At 45.4% G+C, this 26,733-nt stretch overlaps 1 protein-coding gene and 1 long non-coding RNA gene across 6 annotated transcripts in view; one reads left to right on the top strand and one right to left on the bottom strand.

Moving 5' to 3' along the window:
- The window catches only part of LOC427025 (Nipped-B homolog-like), a 159,034-nt gene extending 158,217 nt beyond the window's left edge, over positions 1-817 (bottom strand). For all 5 annotated transcript variants that reach the window (XM_046905108.1, XM_040655189.2, XM_025144549.3 and 2 more), the window contains exon 1: positions 316-817. The gene's annotated coding sequence lies outside the window, so the exon portion shown is untranslated. The remainder of the gene's footprint in view (positions 1-315) is intronic.
- On the top strand, positions 477-21,504 carry LOC121108208. Its single transcript, XR_005842504.2, has 3 exons — positions 477-521; positions 4,351-4,591; positions 21,315-21,504. It is a non-coding gene; the product is annotated as an uncharacterized LOC121108208 (long non-coding RNA).
- Positions 21,505-26,733: the final 5,229 nt, after the last annotated feature.

The raw sequence follows: 26,733 nt of genomic DNA, 5'->3' as shown, positions 1-26,733 counted from the left end.
ATCGACTGAGGCCTGTTACTGAGAAGCCGTTTCGCCTTTCTAATCCCCAAGCTAGAGTAAAGACGCTGGCCGGCAGGCCTGCGTTGTCCACTGGGCCTAGGCCTCCCGGCAGCTTAGGAAGAACCAATCTCCTCCGCCAAACCCGAACAAGAAAAAAGGGGAGCTGGAAATAAACACTTCCAATTGCCACCTATTCCCCTCTACCTCAGAGAACAACTAATCCCTCTCTGCTCCCGCAGTGCTGGGCCGCTTAGGCTGGAAGGCCCAGCCTGCTGCTGGAGAGGGCAGGGAAGGGGAGACAAGGGGGGGAGTTACCTGAACAAATCGTCGTCTGAATCCAACGAGAATCGAAAAGGGGGAGAAAAATCCACTCCCTCCCTCCTCAGAGGAGCCGCTGCCGAGCCACCACCGCGGAGCAGGAGGAGGAGGGGAGATAATATAACAACAATAATCCGGGCCGGGAGGGGAGCTAGTTCCTCTTCCGCCTCCTCCTCAGTGCAGCGAACATGTAGAGCCAAGCGGTGAGCGACCAAGACAAATCCCTTCCCCCTGAGCCTGCTTCACAGTATCAACATGGGCCAGGCTGAACTGGTTCCGACGCACAGTCCGAGCCGCGAAGGGGCGGGAGTAGTGCTGACAAGGGGGCCGCCTCTGCGTGCAAGTGCAAGAGGGCGGGGGAGGGGACCGCCTAGGCAGGGTGAATCGGTACCGAGAGGAGATAGGGGTGGCGGGTTGGGAAGAAAAGAGAAAGGATAGAATAGGATAAGATAAGATAGAATCGGATCCTGTGTGTATGCCTTTCTCGCTCCCTCAGAACAAAATGCCGACCGGAAGTGCAGCTGCAGGAATGACTCCCTCCACAGGCGCCAAACATAACAGCCTCTCCCTTTCCTCCACGGTCGCTTCCTCACTTGCTTGGCTGGCACTGCTTCCGCTGCCGCTGCATTGCTCTACGTTACCCTCCTCCTAGCTTTGCTGCAACCGAAGTTCCTTGTCTCACCGCACCTGGGCAGCGATGGGCACAGCTGAATCTCCACTGCGTGGCTGTCACTCCACTTCCCACCCACCTGGCTCCCTCCTGATTTTTTTCTTCTTTTCCCAGCTGGTGCATGGAACTAGATGGGAGTTTGTACTCAGGCCTACACTGAAGGAAAAGCAGCTAGAGATTTGTGAAAAAGTGATCTTTGAAAAAAAATACACATTTTGGGTTTATTTTTTTTATCTTCCTTAAGGATGGTAGGGAGAAGGACTTACAAATGACTGCAAAATGCCACCTTATAGGAGGCAGACTTAAGAAGGCAACTTATAATGAAGCCATGAAGGCAGCAGTCTCCATCAGCCCCAGCAAGCAAGACGTGGCAAATCTGGGACACTTACTGGAATTACTGTTACCATTACTGATAATCTCTGTGGAATTTAAGAGGCTGTGTCACAGGAACTAAACTAAAACACCCAATGCCAAAAGTGCTGCCAGAGCACATATCAAACTTGAGTGATTTTTAAGAACAGCCCTTTTGGACAAGTACAAGAGAGAATGCAGATGTTAAGCTGAAGGGTCCTATGCTGGAGGCTGATGTTCCTCACCAATTCCAGATTTACTGGAAATATTTTAATTGTGGGTTGTGAAGGACTGTTTGGAAAAAGAATGTCTTAGTCTGAAAGATTTTCTGTTTTTTTTCTGTACAGGTAAGGCTCTGTATAATCATAGCACAGGATAATAGTAAAGAAGCATTTACATAGGATGCTCTGAAAGTAATGCCTCCTATTTATTTCCATGGAAACTATAATGGATACAAAGAACACAATAACACTATTTGATAAATTCTTAGCTATAAAACACTACTCTTCAACATAGTCACAACCATTAGCTGTACATTTTGACCAGTCACAAACAAGAACCTGCATGCTGTGTTCATAAGAGTCTGCACGGCCATCTGGAATGTGGCTTGTCATTCATATCACTGTTGCCACTGCTGAAATGTACCACCCACCCCTCACTGTGCTCACATCCACTTTTTGGTCTCCATAAACATTCAGCAAGTGTCAATGAATGTCAATAGTGCTGTTTTCTTCGCAGGGAGGAATTCAGTGACACACCATTGCTCCATACCCACTTCCATGTCAGACACCATTTTGTCAGACTGCCCCTCTGTTGCCATCTGTTGTACAGCAACAACACGGATCGAAATATTGGTGGGAAGGTTCAACCTCAACTGCCATCCCACCAACATCTGCCTCTGACATTGTAGGCCAACATCATAAAATAAAAGACATTACTTTTGGAACAGCTATCATTACATCTAATGAATTAACTACATCTTTTCATACTAAATTCTGCTGTCTTGCTCCTCAGACAAAAATCCTTTGGGAACTGTTAAGTCACAGCCTGAACAAGTGATTGAGCACCTAGTAAAGAAGCATAGCTAACCCTGGGAGCACAGCAAATTATCTGTGCAACTGGAAGGGGTGGACCGTAGCTCCACCCCTCCCTAACCTCATTTAAGGGCTGATAGCACCAAAAGAAACATTTTTACTTAAAGATTGTGTCCCTTGGAGTGTTTGGTGAGCTCTGGTACTTGGAAAAGGATAAGCTATTCATACCTTATTACTGGATTGTAACTGCTACCTATCTTCAGTGATCTGAAACTGGTTTAAAGCAGCTATATTTGCTATCACTTGTCTTTACACCAGGTAATCCAAGCAGGAGAATCTACCAAAAGTGGTATAAATTCTGAGATAACTTGTTAAAGGGTGCACCAAAGAGATTGTTGCCTTAGAAAAGAAATAACCTGGGCGCATCCTAAGAATCCTAGGTTCTCTGTTGCATAGGCTGGCTTCTATAGTAGAAAGAGGAGGCTTGTTAAGGGACGGGGAGATGATCACCAGCTTTTCAGTGTGAATGGTAGCTGTCAAGGGTTTATATTCAGAGGCCCTAAGAAAGGATATCTTGATCAACAAGGAAAAACTCTACGGCATCCACCATGACCTGACCTCTCTTAATGGCCTTAAATAATATAAAAACCTCAGAACAGCATCTTAAGAATGAAAATGAACTACTAAGCAATTGAATGAAACAGCTAGAATGTAAAAACATTACTAATGGATAACCCTATCCAAACTACTAAAATACAACTACTCAGGGCCTTCTCCCTCCCAAATTAAGGGACCCTGAGCAATTGGTTCCCTATGGCCCTGTGTAGTGGAAATACTAAGTCAAGGCTTGAAACAGTTATTGAAAACCTGGTAGGAAGGCAGGGCCAACCCAGAGGAGCTCAGGTGCATGCAATGCAGCTGAGTGACTGGAAGGGGTGGATCCTGGCTCTACCCCCTTCCCAGACCTCATTTAAGAGTTGACAGGGGGAGGTAAAGGTATTTTACTGGAGATTCATGTGTATCTAAGGTTTTCTGAAGGTAAGTTTCTTTCCTTTGTTGCTGTGCCCTTGTTTGCTTTTGCATTTGAGTGAGTTGTTCCTCACTGTAGCCTAGGATCTTGCTGCTCTGCTGTGATTGTTTTACTTTCTATCTTGTTACACTTAGGGAGTCAGGCAGGCCTGACAGCACTGTACTTAGGATGGATTATCTTAAATGGGTAATGCATTGGTTGGTTGCTGGGACCCATAATACCCCCAAAGGAGGAACACCTGGGGGAGACCCTTGGATTCCCTGTGGCTGACTGCTACACGGACATGATAAATGGGGAGCCATAAGGGACAATGGTCCTATTATTAATTCCCTTGTCAAGATAGCCAAATACTTGAATGAATTAAAACAAACATAACTAACAACCCAGGAAAGAGTATTAGCAGGCATCTGCTGTAGCATAGCTGCTGCTACTAAATATTAATGTATATCCTTCCTCTGTGTAAGGATTGAAAGACAAAAATGAGCTTTTAAAAGACTATCAGGTAAGTGAAAAATAAAATGATATTTCTGATGGGGCAAGCTGCTCCACCTTTGTATGGCATTTCCCCTCTAAAATTAAGAACTATATCATTAGAAGGGGAAAAGGACTTAGACCAGCAGGATCCTTGGATTCCAATTGAAGCTAAAAAATAAAAGGAAAATCAAGAAGACAGAAGTCCAACTAGAGGATGGGGGAACCTCAGATCCTCTAGAAATAAGACCAATAATTATTTGAAGGTAAAACACCTGGCAAAGTCACGAGACCTTGCTCTCTCTCTTCCCTTCTGCTTGCCCTGACTGCACGTCTTGTCTTAGCATTAGAGTAAGGCGTTTGGTTTTCGGACACTCTCATTTAATTTGATTTATTAGCTTCAATTCTAATTATATTATAGTGTGTTATCTTGCATTCCAATACTGTATTTAGTAAATTAGTTTGTTTCTCCTCAGATCATTGCCACTGTTTTGTTTTTGGGCCTGTATGGGAACTTTTGAGTCACCTGAGGCAAGGACTAGGTCAGCACTGGGAGCACAGGTGAAGGGAATTCAGCTGTGTGACCAAAAGGGGTGGAACCAGGCTCCACCTCTCCTAGACCCTAGTTATGTGCTGACTACAACTGGAGAAGGAGCTTTTTCTGGAGATTGCTCCTTTTTGGAGTTTTCTACTACGAGCCTAGATCCTTGGATACGGGTAAGTATTTCTTCCTTGATTGTTTCTTTTTTGCCATGGTAATCTTTCCAACTATAACACCTGTAAAATACCATCCTAACTGTGCTACTCTTCCAACTGTACATTTGACGAGCCAGCTAGTCCAAAATACTAAAAAAATGTCTTTTCTGTGGAATGTCTTCAAATGGGTCAGGGGGGAGAACGTTACCTCCCTTAGAACAAACCATCCCTGGACAGATCCTAGTATTTCTGAGATCACCTTACTATGAACTGGTGACTATAATTGAAAAATGGGGTCCCCTGTGGGTTAAGGGAAATATTTCTTCCCCATCCTGCATGGTGGATTTCTTTCATGGGTTAAGCAAAGATATATTAGTTACAAAAGAATGTCAGTTAGCTGCTTCTACCGTGGCATGGCTGCTATTAAATGCTTTAATTCGGTCCGAAATGGCAACCGGTACTTTAGAAAATGAAAATGAACTGTTATGAGACCACATCAAAAAATTAGAACACCAACTTGGTATACTGACAGGAAAAAAATCAAGTCAATCTCCCAATGAAGCAGGTCTGTAACATTTCAGTAGATGATACCCAGGTTCCTGAATCGATGGACCTGGTTGATCCAGAAGATAAGGCTTTCAAATCGGAGCTCGAAGCTCCATCTGCAGTGGATCCCTTTGAGATCTGTCCCATAATAACTCAAAAAACATCAACAAAAAAAATACAAGATAGACCAGCAGGGGTGTCCCCTGATCAGTGGCCCCCTGTCCAAACCCATTTACATGTAACAGCCTGCCCTTATACAGCAACTAAATTAATGGGCTTGGTACAGTGATTCCAACAAAAGCCCAGGGAAAGTGTACCAGCTTGGCTTTTGAGGTTATGAGACTCGGGGCAGAAAGTGTTATGGTCAACAGGCCAGAAATCTGTAAATTGGCATCCATTACTGTACACCCTGCCCTTAGACAAAGGCTATACGCTACCATCCAATATACCAATGAGAATCACTTGATAATGGATTGGTTGATGGCAGCATGCCATATGGCTTGGCCCACTAAATCTGATATACCATTACACACAGGTTTATGGTCCTCCATGGAGGATCTTCAAAACTATATTCACGAATGTAATGGTTTTATTTTATCGGTATTCCACATCATAACATCATGTAAAGCACGGGTAATAGAGTTAATTCTCCAGTTCTGTGTACTGACAACTTTCTGGATACTTGGTTCTCAGAACAGAAGAACTACATATCCCAGGGGACTTCACGTTCAGAAAAGAAGATAAGCCACAGGAGGAAGTCATGGGATCTCACTCCCTGGCTCTTGTTCACTGCCTGGCATTGTGTGGGTGTGCTCCCCAGCCATGTGCCTTCAGCTCAAAGTAGACCTTTTGGTTTTGGACACACTCTCTATTTTATTTGTTTTATTAGCCTCAATTTCTATTATATTGTATTATATTGTTATCTTGCATTCCAATATCATATTTAGTAAAACTAAGTTTTCCTCTTTAGATTGCTGCTGCTGGTGGTTTTTTTTGTTTTTTTTTGTTTGTTTGTTTTTTTTGTTTTTGTTTTTTAGCCCAGCTCCCATCTTCCTACCCTTCCCCTTTTCCCTTCCCATTCTGGGGCCAGGGGACGCAGGGGCCTGCTGCCCTGTCATGGGCACAGATTGATCTAGATAACTCCACAACAGTTTTTGGTGGAGGATGCGGGCACACTGAAGCTTTAAACGTTAGCAGAAAGAAAAAAAGGATTTCTTTAAGCCGGAGAGGTGTGAAGCACTGGTAGCTCCTTTGACCTTCATAGATTAAATTGTAGTCTGGGCAGTCTGCCAAACTCCGGACACTGTACCACTTTTTTTTTCCTTCCCTTTTTAGCAACTACCAGCTATGAATCCGCTCTTTATTTTAGGAGCGCTGTATAAGGGATTAAAGGCCATTACATTTTTAGGAACTTATTGGCCTCTTATTAATGTCATGTTTCTTGTTGTTGGATTGTGTTCATATATAACCGAGTAAGGGCACTGATGGAGACACCTGCCTGGTACTTATATGCAATGTTGCATGATTTGAATTTTGATGCTTACATCCCAGATGGAATAGCTGATTATACAAACAACATGATGTTCAAACAGGTTTTGTAACAAAGTTATCTAGATAAATCTGTGCCTGTGACAGGGGAGCAGTAGGTTTGTGGGCCCCCTGGCTTCCCCCCCCCCCCCCCCCCCCAAAAAAAAAAGGGAGCAGCGGCAACGATCTAAGAAGAACTTATTTTACTAACTATGATATCAGAATGCAAGATGACAAAATATAATACAATGTAATTGAAAGTAAGGATAATAAATCAAGTGAAATGAGAGAGAGAGAGAGAGTTTCTGAAACCGAAAGCCTTACTTGATGAAGGTGCACAGCTTGGAAGCACACCCACTCTGCTCCCTGGCAGCAAGCGAAAGCCTGTGCACGACCATATGATGTATCTTCCTTCTCTGACCATGAGGTCCTCTGGGATACGTAGTTCTTCACTTGTGTCCGTGATGTTATGATGTGGAATACCAATAGCAAAATTACAAAACCATGACATTCCACCCCTTCTTCTACATCATTATATCATACTTTATATATATACATAGAACTACTGACTGCACTCCCCCAACATCAAATTCCCTTGTGGTACACATTGAACATCCCCATCTTTCTGCATCACCCACCTAGTGGACCCAGGTCCCTGGGAAAAAAGAGTTCCACAGAGAGGTTTGCCCTTCCCAGAAGCTGGAAGGACCCAAACTGCTTTTCTCAACAGCTCTTTACATGTACTACAGAGACCTTATCTCCCTCTACAGCATGTAGGGAGCTGGATTCGGTAGGACCATCACGATTGATAGATCCTTTAGTGTTGACCAACCAGGTGGCTTCTGCCAAATGCTTCTCCCAGTGCTTAAATGTTCCACCATCCATTGCTTTCAGTGTATTTTTAACAACCCATTGTATCGTTCAATTTTACCAGAAGCTGGTGCATGATAGGGAATATGATAAATCCATTCAATGCCATGATCTTTGGTCAAGTGTTTACAAGAGAATTTTTGAAATGAGTCCCATTATCTGACTCAATTCTTTCTGGGGTACTATGTTGCCACAGGACTTGTTTCTCCAGACCTAATATAGTGTTTCGGGCGGTAGCATGGGGTACTGCATATGTTTCAAGCCACCCAGTGGTCGCTTCCACCATGGTAAGCACGTAACAGTTACTATTGCAAGATCTTGGCAAGGTGATATAGTCAATCTGCCACGCTTCCCCATATTTATACTTTTGCCATCGCCCTTCCTCCCAGAGAGGTTTCATACTCTTGGCTTGTTTAATTGTTGTGCATGTGTCACAGTCATGAATAACCTGTGCAATAGCATCCATAGTTAAGCCCACCCCTCGGTCTCTAGCCCACTTATGTGTTGCATCTCTTCCTTGATGGCCCGAAGTTTCATGGGCCCACCAAGCTAGAAATAATTCACTCTTGTGTTGCCAGTCCAAGTCTAAAACTCTTAAAAGTGATTATGGACTGGCCTGAACGTAAGAAGTTTGGAACATCACCAGGAGAAGAGGTATCGCAGGCTAAAAAGGCCCCACCATACAGTGAACTACCAGAAAATAAAAAGAAATGTGTCCTGTTCACAGATAGGTTGTGTCGCATTGTGGGGAAGCATTGGAGATGGAAAGCTGTTGTGTGGAGCCCCACAAGACAAGTTGTAGAGGCCACTGAAGGAAAAGGAGAATCAAGTCAGTTCACAGAGGTAAAGGCAGTCCAGCTGGCCTTAGATGTTGCTGAACGGGAGAGGTAGCCAATGCTTTATTTTTATACTGACTCATGGATGGCAGCAAAGGCCTTTTGGGGGTGTGTACAATCAACAAATATATAGTTAGCGTCATGGTGTAGTTAGGATGGTATTTTACAGGTTGTATAGTTAGAAAGATTATCATGGTGGAAAGAGATAATTAAAAATAAATGAAATACCCATGTTCTAGGCTCGCAGTAGAAAACTCCAAAGGGAGTGATCTCCAGAAACAGATCCTTCACCAGTCCCAGTCAACCCTTAAATGGGATCTAGGAGAGGTGGAGCCAGGCTCCACCCCTTCCGGTCACACAGGTGAATTGCCTTCACCTGTGCTCCCATGGCTGACTCAGTGCTTGCCTCAGGTGATCAAGCAGTGATTCCAGCCATGATTCAACACTTCCCCTACAGGGTGGTTACAGCAGTGGGAACAGAACAACTGGCAACGAAGGAGTAAACCTATTTTGGATGCTGAACTGTGGAAAGACATTGCTGCTTGAATACAGTGTATGGTTGTAAAGGTGCGTCATGTAGATGCTTATGTGCCCAAGAGTCGGACTACTGAAGAACAACAAAACAACCATCAGGTAGATCGAGCTGCCAAATTTGAGGTGAATCAAATAGACTTGGACTGGCAACACAAGAGTGAATTATTTCTGCCTCAGTGGGCTCACTAGACCTTGGGCCATCAAGGAATAGATGCAACATATAAATGGGCTAGAGATCGAGGGTTGTACTTATCTATGGACGCTATTGCACAGGTTATTCATGACTGTGACACATGTGCCACATTAAACAAGCCAAGAAGATGAAACCTCTCTGGGAGGAAGGGCGATGGCAAAAGTATAAATATGGGGAGACATGGCAGGTTGATTATATCACCTTGCCATGATCTCGCGATGGTAAGCGTTATGTGCTTACCATGGTGGAGGCAACCAGTGGGTGGCTTGAAACATTTGTGGTACCCCATGCTACTGCCCGAAACACTGTCTTAAGTCTCGCAAAAGAAGTCCCGTGGTGACATGGCACTCCAGAAAGATTTGAGTCCGATAATTGGACTCATTTCAAAAATTGCCTTGTGAATACTTGGGCCAAAGGTCATGGCATTGAGTGGATTTATCATATTCCCTATCATGCACCAGCTTCTGGTAAAGTTGAATGATACATTGGGTTGTTAAAAACCATGCTGAAAGCAATGTGTGGCGGAACATTTAGGCACTGGGAATAGCATTTGGCAGAAGTCACCTGGTTGGTCTATATTCAAGGATCTATCAGTCGCAATGGTCCTGCCAGCTCCATACATACTGATGTCTGGAAATCAAACTCTATAACCACATGGTAGTTATAAAACAGGTATGTTTAATTTGCACTGCGTACGCACCGGATGCAGAGGGGGTATTCCCACCTAGGCACCATACCAGAGGTCAAGAAAGGCACATACTTAAAGAACAAGCTGCTTTCATATGTGTTAGATGTCTAAGAAGCGTCTGGGTTATTACAGTGAGTCACCGGAATGATTGATATTCCCCCCTTCACCTCAAGTCTTAGTTCTTTTACGCATGCGTATCTCTTGGTGTTTGTTTGGTTGTCTTTCTGTTGAAGGCCGTTGTCTTAATTTTCTTTGACCTGGGTCAAGTTGGAGGATGCTTGGCTGGCTTTGGTTGGTCGTCTTATCAGCTACAACTCTATCCACCAATCCACTGCTTCTTTGTTAATTTGTGGTTTTACTCTCCGAGCCTGCTACCTTGCATTCCTGAGATAGGATGGCTAACGGTTTTATTTGGAGAAACAGGAGACTTGCTTTCTGTACTAAGTCTGTAGAAAAGCATCTGTTATCGGCAACCAAACCTAGCTTACTAAGGTAATATCTGCAGCTCCTGATTCAGCACCCCATGAAAACACATAACTTTTAAGCTATCTTATTTTCCTTAATTCAGTTGTTTCTAGGGAGATAAGATCCCTGTAGTACATGTAAAGAGCATGTTGGGAAAAGTGGTTTGGGTCTTTCCAGCTTCTGGGAAGGGCAAACCTCTTCGTGGAATTGTTTTTGCCCAGGGACCTGAGTCCGCTTGGTGGGTGATGCAGAAAGATGAGGATGTTCCATGTGTACCAGAGGGGAATTTGATGTTGGGGGAGTGCAGTCAGTAATTTCATGTATATATATTTGTGTGTGCACGCATGTTTAATGCTTATTAATTATTGTTCATTTGTATATATTAATCATGATGTAGTGATGTGGAATAAGGGGAGGAATGTCATGGTTTTATGATTTTTGGTTACTGATATTCGACATCATAACATCATGTAGTGCACTGGGAGTTAAAGAGTTAATGCTCCAGTTCTGGGTACCTGTCCCAGAAGAGAAGAAGAACTACATACCCCCAGAGGACTTTGCGTTCAGAGAGGAGATATAACACCTGGCAAAGTCACGAGACCTGGCTCTCTCTCTTAACTTCTGCTCACCCTGACTGCATGTCTCATCTCAGCATTAGAGTAAGGCATTCAGTTTTCGAACACTCTCTTTCATTTAATTTGATTTATTAGCTTCAATTCTAATTATATTGTATTGTAGTGTGTTATCTTGCATTCCAATACTGTATTTAGTAAATTAGTTTCTTTCTCCTCAGATCGTTGCCAGTGTTTTGTTTTTTGGGCCTTTCTCTCTACCCTTTTTCCTGTTTCCCTTTCTGGGGCTGGGATCCACGGGTCCCTCTGCCCTGCTAGTCACAGAACCGGGCCGAACCAGCTGGTAAGCGACTGACACAGGGGATGCTAGCCCCCCTGCACCTAGGAACTCCAGACAGTACCAGAGGCCCTATGTTAAATTAACAATTTTTTCAGTCCTGGAAGAGCATACAGCAAGTGATGGCATTTGTAGATACAGACACAGAAACTTTGATTATTTATGGTGATCCAACTAAATTCCATTGAGATAGGGTGATGCTTGGTGAGTTCTGGGGACACACCATCCCCGTCACACAGACATTTTTGAAGTTGGGGGTTGGGTGTCTCCTTCCCTAGAAGTAAAATATGTCTATTGCCACAGTCCTGGGCATAGATTTACTATGGAGTCTGAATCTCCAGATGACTGTGGGAAAGTTCAGACTGAGAGAGAGATGTATTAGTATCCAGGCTGTGTAGGCGATATTAAGAGGCTATGCAAAACATGAACCTATTCACCTGCCAGAGCTGTGCTGGATTAATAATACCAAACAGTATAGACTCCCAAGTGGGGCAAGAGGAAATCACAAGAACAGTGCAGGACCTAGAAAAAGTAAGAATCGTGAGACATGCACATAGCCTGTATAATTCGCTTTTATTACCAGTATGGAAGACAGATGGCACATGAAGAATGACTGTAGATTACAGAGAACTGAATAAGGTCACGCTGCCCATTCATGCAGCTGTATGCAATGTTGCCTCCCCAATGGACACACTGAGTAGCGAAATAGAAACCTACCACTGTGTCCTAGACTTGGTAAATGCATTCTTCAGTATTCCCATCCATAAAGAATTGCAAGATGAGTTTGCATTTACATGGGGAGGCACGCAGTGGACATTTCAGGTCCTGCTGCAAGGGTACATGCACTCACCAACCTATTGTCATAACTTAGTGGCACGTGACCTAGCAAATTGGAATAATCCCAATAACATCAAACTGTACCACTATATTGATGATCTCATGTTGACATCTGAGTCACTGGAGGCATTAGGAAAGGCAGTAGATGGATTGAGTACCTATCTACAAGAGAAAGGGTACGCTGCAAACTCACAGAAGGTGCAAGGACCAGGCCTGTAGGTGAAATCCCTGGGTGTAGTTTGGTCAGGAAAGACCAAAGCACTACCCAGTGCCATGATAGACAAGGTTCAGACGTTCCCAGTCCCTACCGAGCCAAGGCAGCTGTAAGAATTTTTTGGTATATTGGGATAGCGGCATTCCTTTATACTTAACTTAGCACAGCTGCTGAGGCCTTTGTATCAACTCACAAAGAAAGGCCAAAAATGGGACTGGGGGAGAACGGAACAAGAGGCTTTCCAGCAAGCAAACCTAGCTGTTAAACAGGCCCAGGCTCTAGGTATATTCGATCCTACCCTTCCAGCCGAACTTGATGTCCATGTAACTCAGGACAGGTTTGGCTAAGGCCCATGGCAATGCCAGAATTCCATTCAAACCCTAGTTGGGTTCTGGTCTCAGGTCTGGCATGGAGCAGAAGAGAGGTATGGTATGATTGACAAACAATTATTGGCTGCCCATTCTGCATTACAGGCGGTAGAGCCAATAACCCAAACATCTGAATTCATAGTAAAGACTGCCTTGACAATTTAGTGGTGAGTGAAAGATCAGACACACCTTCCTGAGGTAGGGGTGGCCCAAGCACAGACAGTGGCACGATGGGTCGCTTGTCTCAGCCGGAGGAGTAGCCTGTCTTTGTCACCATTTCAGAATTCCAGAAGATCCTATGCTTGTTGCTGTATCACAGTGACACACCAAAAGAGACAGTGGTCACTCCACTGGAGGAGAGTCCTGTTTGGGAAGAGAAATATCCCATTCCTGAAGATGCCTGGTACACGGATGGGTCCAGCAAGGGTAACCCACGCAAGTGGAGAGCAGTGGCACACCATCCCTGTACTGAAACAATTTGTTTTGAAGAGGGGGATGGTCAGGGTAGCCAATGGGCAGAACTGCGAGCTGTGTGGGTCGTTATAAACAAGGAACCTGGTGGCGGAATCCTGAATATCTGCACAGATAGTTGGTCTGTGTACTGGGAACTCACTCTTTGGATTGCACAGTGGGCCACCCAGGAATAGAGTATCCACACCAGACTAATCTGGGGCAGAGATATGTGATTAGACATATGGAATGTGGTTAAACACAGGACCGTATACGTTTACCCCGTTTCTGGCCACCAACCCCTACAAGCACCAGGAAACAATGAAGCTGACACACTGGCCTGAGTTCAATGGACTGAGGATTCACCATCTGTAAGATATGATTATTTTTGCACCTTTGTCTCAAAGCTTGCTGAGGAACACAGATGGACAAGTCTGGTCAAGTCTTGGTCTAAGTTGGAGTAATCTTTTGTCTGAAGATTTGCAGGCCCAGGGCAACAAGAGAGAGATGAGCAGCAGTTTAATGTCTGGGAAGCAGTCTTTATGTGGGCTCATCTCAAGGGAGATAGCCATCTCAGGGGTGCTGCACATGATCTAAGCGCCCAGGACTGCCTGCACATGACTCTTACCAAAGTGCCCAGGAATGCCATGTTGGCAAAAGAAAGATAAAAAAGGGAACTACAACCTAGAGGGTAGGTGTCTGACATCAGATACCTCATGACATGATGCCTGTCTGCTGATGGACTCTCCTGGGCCTGCTCTGTCTGTACCCACTTGCTGCCTAAGGCTGGCCACTCTGCTGCTGCTCTCCCCCTGCGCTTTTTCTCCTGTATTGGACTCAGACCATCGGAATGGTTTGCAACAGAATGCTGCTGGATCTTGGTGGTGACTATCCCCGCTTTACTTAATTCTTGCTTCTTTCCTATCTTTCCTATCACCTGCTTTCCCTTCTCCATCACCCTAATTCGTGATAGTTGCCGGCCTCCCCTTTCCCATCTCCCTGATTGATTTGGATTTGTAATAAACTGTTCGGACCAACATTTAAACTGTTGTTTCTTAATCTCACGTCGAGTATACGTATATTAAAAGAACCTCCTCTCCCTCCTTTAAATTGGAGAGAAACGTTTTTTTAATGACATAGTCGAGGCAGGATACCTGCCGTGAGAGTGTTGTCATTCCAGATATAGTTTGAACCTTTTCTGTGTACCTCCTGGAAATCAAGAGTTCAGGTGGGCCTAGGGTTTGATCATATAGGGGTTAAATAAGCTAGCTTTAGAAACCAGGGAAGGAGGAGGATATCTTGACATTTCATGGTCAGCTGTGCAAACATAAAGAAAGGAACAATACAAAATAAATGACTGTGACCGGTTTCAATGCACCGTAAAGAGGTCAGACCGAGGAAGACGTCGAGCCTTTGTGAGGAAGACTTCTGACTTCATCCCCACGACCACCAGAGGGAGACCCCTATTACGGACAGCGCATGCGCCGAGAGAGGGGTAGTATGTAAATGATTTTCTGGAAGAACAATGGATACGTAAATGGGTTCCAAGAATTTTTGCTGAATATGTATGGCTTTGGCTTATAAATTTGTAGTGCTTTTTCTGGCTTGTGTGCAGGTTTGGTGGAGTGATCCCCCTTGCACCCGATTGATTGCGCAATCATCAAATAAATCATACCTGCTTTATAACCTGCTTGGGTTATAGAGTTTGATTCCGCACATCACTGGAGTTGCAAGGAGTGTTTTTTTTTTTGATAACTTAGACGTGAGCACCTCTCCAGGAAGATCACTCCACATACTGAAACATAGCTGTGTTTTTGGAACTTTTTATGTGCATACCTCTCAGGGACGTATGAAGTAATTTTGAGTATTTGCATTTGTTTAATATGCGTGTGCCTCTCTGGGAAGACCACTCCACATTTTGTGATTTACTTTTTTTCTGTGTACGCCTCTTGGAGTTGAGAGGAGTGATATTTTTTTTACTTAAACATGTGTACCTCTCCAAGAACACTCCGCATACCAAAACTTACTTTGCTTGAACCTTTTCCTGTGTGTACCTCTTGGGGAAGCGAGGAGTGATATTTTTTGACTTAAACCTGTGTGCCTCTCCAAGAAGATCACTGCTCATATTGAAACATAAAAAGTGTTGATTGCGCCTCTTTGTCTTTTGTGAGATCTCCTGAAAGAAAGGGAGGAGTGATTTGAGCATTTGCATTTGTTTGATAGGTGTGTACCTCCCTGGGGAGGTAAGGAGTTAATTGAGCTTTTGAATACTTGCACCTCCCCCTCCCTCAGTGTAGATCTTTCTGCATATTGAGAAACGAGTGACAGTGTAGTCGCTATGTGTCACGGAGTTATCTCTAGATCTCTCTGTGTCCGTGACAGGGGAACAGTAGGCCCACAGGCCCAGAAAAGGGGAGGGGAGGTTGTTGGCGGTTCACAGTCTGGTTTGGCTTGGTTCTGTGACTAATGGGGCAGGGGACGCACGCCCTGGAAAAGGGGAAATTGGAAATGGGGAAAGAGTAGGGTGATGGGAGATGGGCCTAAAAAAACAGAACAGTGGCAACGATCTGAGGAGGAAAACTAGTTTACTAAATATGATATCAGAATTCAAGATAACACACTATAATACAATATATAATTGGAATTGAGGCTAATAAATCAAATAAAATGAGAGAGAGAGTGTCCGAAATCAAAGGCCTTACTCTGAATTGAAAGCGAAATGGCTGGGGAGCACACCCACACACTGCCAGACAGCAAGAAAAGAGAGCGAGTCCCATGACTTGTGGGTCTTATCTTCCCCTCTGTACGCAAAGTCCTCTGGGGTATGTAATTCTTCTCCTCTGAGAGCCAGGTATTCAGTAAATTGGCAGTCCATGGAAGTAGGGCATTAACTCTTTAACTCCCAGTGCTTTACATGATGTTATGATGTGGAATACCGATAACAAAAATCATAAAACCATGACATTTCGCCCCTTATTCCACAAAACTACATCATGCTTTATATATATATATATATATATATACAAACAAACAGTAATTAACATGCATTACACACACACATATCTATATACATATATATATACACAGGATTACTGACTGCACTCCCCCAACATCAAATTGGGTCCACCCCAGTATTGCACTGTTGCACTGTGAGTGTGTGTTTGATTATGTTTCACAAGACCAAGTCTGAGGCTGTGTCTCCTCTAGTGAAGAGACCTGGCTGGGAAGGTGAACCATGGAGTATGTTGTGGGCTCAGCTTGAAATGTATGCAAAAATAGGACTAGAGCCATGGGAAGCAAAAGAGCCCATAGTGGTTTTAGCTTACTGGAGTCAGTTTACACCAGCCCCTGGTATGCAATCAAAGACTCACCTGTCTCATTTGGGATGAATGACAGAGTGCCTGCTAGCTGCTTACTGATGGCTGAAACGAATCAGGTGCTGCACCAAGAGATTGACAGGGAGAAAGGGCGGACTCATCAAGTACAAGCTGAGCTCATCTTACAGCGACAGGCCCTGCTGCAGGCAACAGAGCATGGGAAAATGATGTAGGAGAAGTGTGCAAAACTGGCAACTCAGTATGCTGTAAAAATGACAACTCAGCGCTGATACTGGGCCGAGAAAGGGGTCTATAGAAGGCTGCAAGTGAGGGCGATTGTTGCCAACCCTGAATGAGACCCTGAAACTTGGGATGGTGACATTTGGAGTAATAGTGACGAAGGGGACTCAGGGTCAGAACCTTTGGTTCTCCCCCACCCCGGAAATGGAGCGAGAGCAGCCCCAGTATTTGGGCACAAGTTAGTAATGAGTGACCAGGGAGCTGTTCATAAGGATGAGCTTAAGGATTTTGACCCTGAGGAAATAAAAGCTCTTATAGATAAGTTTAAAATTGCACCAGGGGAAAAACCGCCACAATGGTTGGTTCACCCAATGGAGTCAGGGCCTCACTCAGTGTACATAGATGACCAGGATTCCAAAAGATTTCTTCCATTAACCTCATACCCATATGTACATTATGCCTTAAGGTGAGTGCAGGTAGAAAATAACTTTCCCCTGATTACAGTCATCAACAAGGGGTTGGGGGACCATTATACAAGTGAAGGATCATGGTCCCTCTCTAGCATGCAGTGGGTCTCCATTTGACAGGCTATACAGATTCTGAAGGCTGAAGGAATGAAAGTAGCGATTGGTATGGCCAGCCCAGAGTTATACTTGCAGCAACCCCTGATGGCTGGTATTCGAAATAGAGTATTAGCTGGTTGCCTTAAGAAATGGAAACCCTATATGATCCCATTGTTACTGGGAGAACAGGGGAACATGCTGGAACAGGTGGTTGAAAAACTTCATCAGTTAAGTGATCTCCCTGGATTGAGTGGGGAATCAAGCGAAGGTAAACAAGGGCCCTGAGTATCAGCACCCTGATCGAGACCTCGATCCCCTCCAGGGGAATGGACATGATCCAGTTACTCTTAGGGGTGTTTTGAAGGAAGATTTACATGGTAAACCTTTGGAGGAGTTAAGGCATCTTGAAAAAAACTGGGAGCTAAGAAATGTGTCCATCAGGCAACGAAGGAGCAGACCCCTATTCCGAGTGCTCTACCCCTGCACAGGCCTTATGAGAAGCAGCTGAGGGAGCTGGGATTGTTCAGTCTGGAGAAGAGGAGGCTCAGGGGAGACTATCGCTCTCTATAACTACCTGAAGGGAGGTTGTAGTGAGCTGGGGGTCGGCCTCTTCTCTCGTATAACTAGTGATAGGACTAGAGGGAATGGCCTCAAGTTGCGCCAGGGGAGATTCAGGCTGGACGTTAGGAAATACTTCTTTTCTGAAAGAGTGGTCAGGCACTGAAATGGGCTGCCCAGGGAGGTGGTGGAGTCACCAACCCTGAAGGTGTTCAAGGAATGTTTAGACGTTGTGTTGAGGGACATGGTTTAGTGAGAACTATTGGTGATAGGTGGACTGTTGGACTGGATGATCTTGTAGGTCCTTTCCAACCTTGGTGATTCTATGATTCTATGATGATTCTATGAATCTGGAATCCCTGCGTTTCCACCTCCTACGACCTCTGGGTACCCTTGGGAGTCATTGGGGCACTCCAAACTGACACATGAAAAATCTGAATTGGAGTGTGACCAAGCCCCTGGACCAAGGGCTAAGGTGGCTAGAAGGGATCCCTGATCTTTTGTATTCTGTGTAATCCATTGGTCACCTAATAATCAACAACGGGTAATGACATTGGTAGATTCGGGGGCAGAGGCCACAGTCTTATCAGGGAATCCAAAGCAATTTAAGGGGGAAAATCAGCTGGTTTGGGGATTGGAGGACCAGCTGGTGCTGGGGATTATGACGAAAATAAAAATGCAGATAGGAAACTGGGATCCACGAGAATATCGGGTTATGATAGCACAAATGGGTGAATATATATTAGCGATGGATGTACTGTGGGGCACTACCTTAGAACTATAGAAGGTTGGTTATGGGCATCTGGGACCCCGTGGTGGATTCATTGCCGTTCTGTGATCGTGGGAACTATCCCACATGAGGCACCTATTCCAATTGCAATGGATGTTGTCTGGTTATGGCAATAAAAAATTCCTGGAGGAGATAAAGAGATACAGGATACCATTAACTCTCTCATGGAAGTGGGGGTAATTTGGCATGCTCTCTCCCCCTTCAGTAGTCTGGTGTAGCCAGTAAAGAAATCAGATGGCAGATGACGAATGACGGTTGGTTACTGTGCAGTCAATAGTAAGACCTCGCCTATTACATCTGCTGTCTCGGAGGTGGCTACTTTAGTGCATAAGATCCAAGCGCACTCCAGGACATAGTACATGGTAATAGATGTGGCTAATGCATTTTTCACTGTGCCAATACCAGCTCAGGCACAAGGTCAATTTGCATTCACTTGAGGCGTCAATCAATATACATTTACTCAGTTGCCCCAGGGCTACAAGCATAGCCCCACATACTGTCACCAAGCCATCCATAAGACTTTGCTGGGGGTGCAGAGCTCTCCTGATTGTCAGATAGTACAGTATATCAGTGATATTCTAATTCAGGGACCCAGTCAGGATGCAGTGGAAGCCTTGTCTCAACAGGTGCAGTTAGCTCTGAAACAGGGAGGTTGGGCTGTTAACCCTAAGAAAATCCAGGGCCCCTCTCAAGAGGTGAAATATCTAGGTATTGTATGGTCTCATGGAGTACAACAGGTCCCCGAGGCAACGTGGCAGAGTTTAGCAGAGTGGGAGGCTCCCACTGATAAACGTGGTATGCAGTGTTTTTTGGGAGCAGTTGGATTTTGGAGGCCTTACCTCCCTGGACTCGCTGGGGTACTGAGGCCCCTCTATCGGATAAGTCAGAAAAAGGCCCGCTTTGAGTGGGAACCAGAACAGGCTAGGGCATTTGAGGAAGTCAAACATCTAGTTCAAGAACATATGGAACTCTACTCTATTTGGCAGGGGCTGGTGGAGCTCCACATCTCTGTGGAGCAAGATGTGACTGAATGGAGCCTATGGCAGCTGTAGGGCCAACAGTGGAGGCCGCTGGGAGTTTGGTCCTGGTGGCTGGTGGGATCCACAGAACTGTATACCCCTTTTGAGAAGCAAATGTTAGCAGCATATTGGGCCTTACTGGACACTGAGGCATGCACAGCCGGCCACGAAGTACAACTAAGAAAGTCTGTGCCAGTATTAGAGTGGGCGTGGACCCCAGCACAGACACACAAAAATTGGTCATGCCCAGGAGGCTACTATAGTGAAAATGAAATGGTATATCCAGGACAGAGCAAAGCCAGGCCACTCTGTGTTCCATACATTGCACGATCTAGTGCACACTGAAAATGGTCTCCTGGACTCTGGCCCAGGGGACCAAGTAAACTTCCAGATGGGGCACTGGAGGGTTCCTTATGAACAACTTACCCAAGAACAGTGGCAACATGCCTGGTTTACGGATGGAAGCTCCCACATACAACATGATCAGAACAGATGGAGGGCAGTTTCCCTAAACCCATTCACCCGTATACATTTAGTGACAGAGGGTGAAGGAAGAAGTGCTCAACTGGCTGAACTGGTTGCAGTTTGGCAGTGTTTGGATGCCACTCCACCCAGTTGTATTTGTCATGTATATAGTGATTCCTGGACTGTGGGACAGGGAATTGTGAACTGGATTGCAAAATGGCAGCGTGATGATTGGAAGATAGGATGTATGGGGAGTTGAATATCGGAAGCACATTTGGGACTTGTTACAAACACAGGCTGTGCGGTTCTTCCATGTAGATGCACACACAGAGCAGGAGGATGAGACCACGCTGACGAGCTAGCAAAAGTTAAAGCAGTGGTTCGAGAAAGTAGTAGGGCAGAGTATGAGGAAGTAGCAAAGTGGGCCCATGACCATGCGGGACATGCAGGTAGGGATGCAACAACGGTGTGGGCAGCTCAGCAAAGAATACATTTACAGTCAGACATAGTCTGAACTGTGATAACCAACTGCGAGGTATGCCTTTCCCTTAGACGGGGAGGGGAATATCTCCAACTGGTGGGGCAGATACACCGGGGAGAACAACCCGGAGAGGTATGGTAGATTGATTTTATTGGACCACTCCCTGAGAATAGGAGACAGCGATTCACCTGCGTGGCTGTAGATACGTGCTGCAGTGTGATAGTTGCAATATTGACCCGATATGCTAACAGTCACGCTACGCTATGCTACTTTGATTATTGATATTGGTGCATTATTGATAGGGAGATCTTCAGCAGGATTAATAGTTTTGCCTGGGGTAATAGATGCAGATTATACAGGGGAAATAATGGTGTGCGCTTATACATTAACACCTCCACTGACTATTACTGCGGGTACCAGGATAGCGCAATTGGTAGTTTACAAAAGGGTTTCCACACACAAGACTGCTCAATTACCTGAAAGGGGTGACAGAGGGTTCGGTTCCACCCAAGATGCCGTTGTATCCTTGGTACACCAGATGAAAACTAGGCCCATGATAGTGCTAACCCTTATCCTGGAGCATGACACAGTTCAGGTTTCGGTCATGTTGGACGCAGGAGCAGATGTGACTGTTATAAACCAACAGAATTGGCCGCAGAGTTGGCCTCTTGTTAATGCTATAGATGCGGTGCAAGGAGTAGGGGGAGGTGCCACTCCACAGTGCAGTCTTAAGACTCTCAAGCTTAGATTCCCAGAAGGTCAGGAAGTTGCAACTTGTCCTTACGTTATGCCCCTCCCGGGAGGGCTGGGAGGACTCGTTGGAAGAGATGTTCTCTCGCAGTTCGGTGCAACATTGTTGGTCCCACCTTTTTAGGGATGGCCACTGTTTCACAGCCGCCAACCCCCCGGATTCCATGGAAAACTGATGAGCTGGTGTGGGTTGAGCAGTTGTCATGGTTTTGTAACTTCGCTATTGGTATTCCACATCATAACATCATGGACAAAAGAGAAGAACTACGTATCCCAGAGGACCTCACGGTCAGAGAAGGAAGACACATCACGGAAGATACGTCATCTGGTTGCGCGCGGTTTTTCTTCACTTTCGCTTGCTGCCAGGAGAGGAGTGGGTGTGCTTTCCAAGCCGGGCGCCTTCATCAAGTAAGGCTTTTGGTTTCGGAAACTCTCTCACTCTCTCTCTCTCCCTCTCTATCACTCTTTCGCTCTCTCCCTCATTTCATTTGGTTTATTATCCTTACTCCCAATTAGATTGTATTATATCGTGTCATCTTGCATCCCAACATCATAGTTAGTAAAATAAGTTCTCCTTCTTAGATCGTTGCCGCTGCTTCATTTTTCTCGGGAAGCCGGGGGGGAGGGGGGCCCGCGAGCCTACTGCCCCCCTGTCACAGGCACAGATCTATCTAGGTAACTCCGTGACAGCAGTGGCCCCTAACTAGAGAGCAGCTGACGGTTGCGCACCAGTTAGTTAAAGAACAATTGGAGCAGGGGCATATTCAGCCTTCTATTAGCCCCTGGAATACGCCAATTTTTGTGATCCCTAAGAAATCAGGGAAATGGAGGTTGCTACACAACCTCCAAGCAATAAATGAACAAATGTGGGCCATGGGTGCCCTCCAGCCAGGCCTTCTGACACCTACAATGCTGCCACAGCACTGGCACATTTTAGTGATTGATCTGAAAGACTGCTTCTTTACAATTCAGGCAGTAGATACGGGTCATTTTGCTTTCACGCTTCCAGCAATTAACAGAGGGGAACCGGCTCAGCAATTTGAGTGGGTTGTGTTACCACAAGGCATGAAAAATTCCCCTACAATGTGTCAGATATATGTTCATTGGGCACTGGAGCCAGTGCGTCACGCTTTTCCAGCCACTATTGTGTATCACTATATGGATGATATTCTTTTCTGTCATTATCAGCCTTTCAGTCCTCAGGATCTGGAACAGATTTCTAAGTTGCTCGCAAGAAGGGATCTGGTGGTTGCCCCCGAGAAGGTGCAGCGCAGTGCTCCTTGGAGATACCTGGGGTGGGTAGTCTCTGAACGAACAATCCATCCACAAAAGGTAACTCTGACGACAAACGTGCAAACTGTACCTGATGCTCAGACTCTAATCAGTGAACTGCAGTGGGTATGCGCCCTCACAGGGACTCGTAATGATGAAATGATGCCGCTAATGTCTTTGTTGTGCGGTACCTCTCCGCAGGCTCCTGTCATCTCTCTGCAGAGCAGCGCCAGTGCCTCCAGGTGCTTGACAACAAGCTTCTGTCTGCCTACGTGGATCACCGTTTCCCGGACGTTCCCATTGGGGTGCTGGTTGTCAATCATCCTGATTCCCCATTCGCCCTGCTGTGTCAATGGTTGTTGTGCCATAAAGAAATGGGGGAAAGACTGCCCACTGACAACCCTAGAGGTGGCACAACAACAGCAACAACGACGATGGCAGTGGAAACGATTGCGAAGGTGAAGACCTCAGAACGGGTCAGCATTTTGGAGTGGGTTTTCTTACCACATACTCTGCCTAGGAGTGTCTGGGAACGGACGGTGGTATTAGCGTACCTAATAAAGAAAACGCAGCACAGTAGAAATCTTCTACAGACAGTAGAAATCAGCGGGCAGGAACCAGCATTTATTAGTTTGCCCTTGAAAGCGGACATGTGGGAATGGATGCTGCGTAACTCTGAGCATTTGCAGCATGCACTGTTAGGTTTTCCGGGTGCAGTATGTGACTGTTTTCCAACAGACCCGCGCCTACGGGTCATAGTGAAGCAGTGTTGGCTAAGCCACCCAAAGGTACCAAACAGGCCGATTGATGGCATGAGTGTGTATTCTGATGCTGGAAAATGGACTTGTAAGGCGGCATGCACCTGGCTTAAGGCGGGCAAGTGGCAGAGTCATGCTTTACAGGGAGTAAAAGGAGACTCCTTGCAGACTCTGGAACTCGCAGCAGTGGCATGGGCCTTCACCAGGTGGCGAGATCAATGTGTAAATATAGTATCAGATGCCTTATATGTGGTAGGAGTAGTGCTACGTATAGAACAAGCTTTGCTTAAGCTCCCCCAGAACCCAAGACTGGCTCAACTCTTTTTACAGGTTAGGCGGGCAATAGATGATCGCTCTGAGCCTTGTAGCATCCTGCATATCAGGAGTCACCTAGGGACCCAGGGTCTAGGAGAGGGCAACGCTTGTGCTGATGCACTTGTCAGTCCACTACTACGTGCCCCGCAGGATTCCTTTCAGGCTGCAAGAAGCAGCCATAATGTTCCATCAATCAGCTAAGGCGTTGAGGTGCCAGTTCGGCCTGACAGATACAGAAGCAAAGGGCATTGTGCGGGCATGCTCTCAGTGTTCACAGCATGGGTCTAGCCTAGGTCTAGGAGTTAATCCAAAGGGTTTACAAGCTTGTGAGATTTGGCAAATGGATGTCACTCCTGTGCCAGAATTTGGGAGGTTAAAGTATGTACATGTATCCATTGATACCTTTTCTAGAATGGTGTGGGCTACAGCACAGGCTGGTGAAAAGGAAATCCATGTAGTGAGGTATTTGACAGCTTGCTTTGCAGTCATGGGCGTGCCTCAGGAGATAAAAACATAATGATCCGACGTACACGGGAGGTCGGGTTCGCAGGTTCTTGCAGACGTGGGGGGTAAAGCATGTCACTGGAATTCCTCATAGTCCCACGGGTCAAGCAATGATAGAAAGAGCTCATAGAACTATTAAAGAATACCTAATGAAACAGAAGCAGGAGGAAGAGATTGATCCAGTTGTGAGATTATCACAAGTCCTTTTTACCCTTAATTTCCTTAGCTCAGTAAGAGATGCAGAATTACCTCCTGTAATTATACATCATAGTCAGATTCATATGCAGTCTACTCCCTCAGTGCAGGTTCAATATAGGAACCCCACCACGTGCATGTGGGAGGTTCCTGCTCCGCTATTGTTTAACAGTAGAGGTTATCATTGTGTCTCCACAGGATCTGGCCCATTATGGGTTCCCAGTAAATGGACCAAGCCAGCCCCGAACATCAACAACCCATCTCAACCCGACGACAACAACAGCGACTCCGGCAAGCAATAGCTGCATGGTGTGCAAACATCATATACAGTGCTGTGACTCCCGGGCTGCGACCGGTATTCCCTTAGCAGATTGCAGAAAACATCTCATTGGAAAGGCCTCTTGGACATTGGGAACTGCCAGGAGCAATTAGTGGTTACAAGAATCAGGAGTGCACTAAGTGTGGGGTCAGGTACAGTTATTGATCCAGTGTGGGGACTGTGGTATTTTTATTCATCGGGATACTGAAACTGTAGTAAATACTGGTGTGCTGTGTAGTCTTTACTGTTACTGAACTTTACTTTTCAGCTTACCGACGAGGAATGCTTTGTAGAAGTGTGCAACACAAATCTAGTGTATTCTTGTAGACAGTGATTGGTGTGCTGATAATTGTGCCTTGCTTACTGTAATGCTCGCAAAAAATGGTTCAAGATGTGATTCATACTACCTGGCTTGTGCAAAAAGAAAAAGGGGGAACTGTAGGAGAGTGGCTCAGGGAGCAAGGATTTGTGAGCTCGAGTGCTATGTGCACAACCCAGGCTATGAGACCTTGAAGCTGTCAAAGCAGGAAGAAAAACTGAGGCTTCAGTTAAGATAAGGGGGTACTAGCCTGGGAAGAGATCAAGACAGTGGAATGCGAAGAACTGTGAAAAAAGCCGTGTGATGATTAATGCTGTACCAATAGCTAGCGAGCAAGATGCGTGATTTCTGTGTGCTAACCAATTATAAGTTGCTGTGTGTACCTGTATTTCTGTATAAGTATGAGCTGATTTGGGCAATAAAGGATTAGGGAAGTTTCCACCATTACTTCTTTGAAGATGTGTGGATTCATTCAGGCCACCTTCCTTGATAAAACAATGTGTCCATCTGGGCCTATACCATCTGTCAGCTTGCTCTCTTCCCTTCTAAAGAGGACAGGAATCTAATTAATGATTTAGAATATTTTACAGGTTCTGACTCAAGTTCAGAAATTTTAAGTTTACCATCTGGAATTAAAGCCCCCCTTCAACTACCTGTTCTGCCACATGATCCACCATCTTATTTCCGGTTTCCTGTACAGGGTTACCTTTCTGATGTTCTTTACAATGTATCGTAGCCATGCTCTTTGGTAGATTTACATCATGCTGTTTTTCCTTGTGTGTGAGCAATCCTTGCTCTTTTCAGATGGTACTATGAGCATGTAGCATCCCAAATACATAATTAGCATCTGTCCGTATATTTCAGGCTCTTGTCAAGGCAACTAATTCAGCCTTCTGACGTAAAGTCCCCACAGGTAACGGTTGTGCTTCGATTACCATGCCAGTAGCAGTTACTGCGTATCCTGCCTTATGGTTTCCTTGTCTCACAAAACTGCTTCGGTCGGTAACCCAGGTGTCTTCTGCATCTTCTAAGAATTCGTCTTTCAGGTCTGACTGGTAACAGTCCGTAGCTTCAGTTCTTTCAAAGCAGTCATGAAATACTGGTTCTCCAGGAGTTACGCTAAGGAAAGATGCTGGGTTGACAATATTAGTTACAATTATTTCTGTGTCATCCTGCTCGACCAGGATGGCCTGGTATTTCAGGAACCTTTGGCGGTGAGAGCCAATGCCCCCCTTTTACCTCCAATACAGTAGACGCTATGAGATGTTAAAACTGTTGTTTGTAAATTTGCTGGCTTCTTGAATACTGAGCACTAGTGCAGCCACCGCCCTCAAGCACTCTGGCCATCTTTTACTCACTTCATAAAGGGGCTTTACCAACAGTCGGTAGCTGTGTATCCACAGTTGGGACCATCCCGTCGTTCCTGAGAATATACGGAGTTCTTTCCTGGCAGTCCTTAAGATTCAAAGTCCAGCTGTAACCTCCTATCCCAGACACGTCACTTGCTGTTGAGTTATTTGTGCCTTCTGTTAAGAAACTTGATAACAAAGAAATTCATCAAACTCACAGTCCATTACACACAGTTCTCTTTTGTTTCGTGGCATTCACGTTCTACAGTAAAGTTCTACCGTGGGATGGAGGAACCCAAATCTCAGGCTCACGAGTTGACCAGTTCTCAAAAATCATTGGGCTGTTTCCAACCCCGGGTAACACTTTCCAGGTTAACTGAATCTTTTTCTCCCCATATTGGGGTTTCCTATTCAAAGGCAAATAACCTTAAGCTTCCGTTGGCCAAATCAGGCAGAAAAGGCATCCTTCAAATCCAGAAGGTAAACTCCACCTACTCTTTCCCTAACTTGGT

Source organism: Gallus gallus, chromosome W (genome assembly GCF_016699485.2).
Source record: "Gallus gallus isolate bGalGal1 chromosome W, bGalGal1.mat.broiler.GRCg7b, whole genome shotgun sequence".
Classification (NCBI taxonomy): Eukaryota; Metazoa; Chordata; class Aves; order Galliformes; family Phasianidae; genus Gallus; species Gallus gallus.
The sequence above is the reverse complement of the archived record's forward strand: the minus strand, read 5'-3'. Positions and strand labels throughout refer to the sequence as shown.